Here is a 2,500-nt window from a genome sequence, read left to right as displayed (position 1 = left end):
CCACCAGCGAGAACCGCTGGGGCGACCGAGCAGCAGACGGCGTCGCGGCGCCGAGCGCCGGGCGGCGGCGCATCCTCAACGCACACAGTCCTCAATCGGACCAGCACACTGAAGATGTCCACCGCGCTTCGCACCGGGCCCGCGAGGACCTACTTTGGCCGCACGGCGCCGCGCGCAGGGTGCGCCGGCGCGCAGCTGCGACGCCTGCCGCGTCCGTCGGCCGGCGCGCCTGCCACTGGCCGCCCCCACCAGCCGGCTGTAGCGCGTGCGCCCACGCACCGCGCGGCCAGCACGCCGGGAGGCGCCCCCTCACCGGCCGGGGACGGTCCCACCCAGCCACCGCCGCGTATCGCTTCACACCCAGATGCCGTTCAGTTTCGTCGGCATGGTGGGTATCGCTGGAACAACCGGTTAGTACCTCAACCTATCGTCGCCATCACCGATTCACCCCTAGCGAGAACAACCGCACCACAACAGGTTACCATTTGTTCATTTGCGTAACTTCACCAGAAAACGCAGGCGTCCATCGCCATTTGCAACTTCAACGATTATTGCATGCCTGTGTCAGGTGTCACGCCACACTACGTCTGCCCACATACACGCAACAAAATGTGCACGCCTAGACAATACGTGGAAGGTGGCCCCCGTACGTATGCGATGTCCATTGCTCGAACGACTGTCAACCGGCCTCTGTAGCATGTCGCAGATATGGAACGCGGTGCACCATGCCATCACGGTGTGTGAGGAGAGACGACTAGGTCCGAATACATCAACAGACAGCTCATGCTGATCGCCATCCACGGCGTCCGTTCCTCCCACACGTCTCTATGGCGTACCACACTGCAATCCAGCTCTCATAGGGAGACGACACGTAGCTGCGTGCACAATATTTGCACTGTATGGTCCGCCGTTTTTGGGCGCAGTCGTTGTGCGGTCACACATGTGCCACGATGTATCATTCAGTACATAAGGACGAATGTGCAGTACAGATTGTGGTTCACGCGTACGACATCAGCGGACAGTTGACACAGGCCGCACCACAACGTAGCCTGAGTACGTCGCATGCGAAGGGCATTGAACATGCAAACTTCTCACCAACCAGCTTGCGAAGGCAGGGGGCAAGGTGGGGACGTGGGGAGGGGCGGCATGTACGTCCTGCTGCCATCCACATTACAGTGTACAGCAGGAGCATGTGGAAAGTGAGCAAGACTTGCAAGGTGTTTAACATGAAGCGATACACAGGGGTGCGGGCAGTGCGAGTAGCGAACTATATTGCGAGGGTTGCGGGTGGGCAACACTACAGTAATTGAACGAGTCGTATAACAATTACAGAGCAGGTTTAGGCGACAACGTGGGTTACGTTAAGGCGACAACATGGGTTAGGTTAAGGCACAACATGGGTTAGGTTAAGGCACAACATGGGTTAGGTTAAGGCACAACATGGGTTAGGTTAAGGCACAACATGGGTTAGGTTAAGGCACAACATGGGTTAGGTTAAGGCACAACATGGGTTAGGTTAAGGCACAACATGGGTTAGGTTAAGGCACAACATGGGTTAGGTTGAGGCACAACATGGGTTAGGTTAAGGCACAACATGGGTTAGGTTGAGGCACAACATGGGTTAGGTTGAGGCACAACATGGGTTAGGTTGAGGCACAACATGGGTTAGGTTAAGGTACAACATGGGTTAGGTTAAGGTACAACATGGGTTAGGTTAAGGTACAACATGGGTTAGGTTAAGGTACAACATGGGTTAGGTTAAGGTACAACATGGGTTAGGTTAAGGTACAACATAGGTTAGGTTAAGGTACAACATAGGTTAGGTTAAGGTACAACATAGGTTAGGTTAAGGTACAACATAGGTTAGGTTAAGGTACAACATAGGTTAGGTTAAGGTACAACATAGGTTAGGTTAAGGTACAACATAGGTTAGGTTAAGGTACAACATAGGTTAGGTTAGGTTAGGTTAGGTTACACGTTGTTGTACGGAAAGGTGTAGGGGGGGGGGGGGGCGGGGGCGGCAGGTTCGTTGATAGTGATTATAGTAAGTGAATGCTTGTGACATGATCAGATTTGTCACGTCAGGATGCACCTTTGGCTTATTAGAGGCGGCGCTCCAATTCTATGCTTGTGTGAGACCTGTGTCTTTGACTCATGTCATTGTTTGTGCGCTGTGACAGGAGGTACTATTGTGATGTTGGGTGCACCGTTGTATAGGACATGTGTGGGTGTTGGTGCCTGGTCTGCGCAATGGTGGATGTCGAAAGGCTGGGATATTGTATTTTCCGCACGGACCTCCTGGTCTGGTTGTGATAGTGTGGATTGTGTAATGTGGCGGAGAAGATGCACTGGATGTTGTTCCATGCTGGTGCTTACATATTGTATGTGCGCCTGTTAGAAGCAGAGAGTGGTGCGTGATCAGAGTGTCTGGCTGACGTGTGGTTCCCATTTTGGGCAGACTCTTTCAGCATGTATACGGACAGTTGTGTATATTTGCTGT

This window comes from Schistocerca piceifrons, unplaced genomic scaffold, assembly GCF_021461385.2.
Source record: "Schistocerca piceifrons isolate TAMUIC-IGC-003096 unplaced genomic scaffold, iqSchPice1.1 HiC_scaffold_85, whole genome shotgun sequence".
NCBI classification, from domain to species: Eukaryota; Metazoa; Arthropoda; class Insecta; order Orthoptera; family Acrididae; genus Schistocerca; species Schistocerca piceifrons.
Note: the sequence above shows the minus strand (reverse complement) of the source record.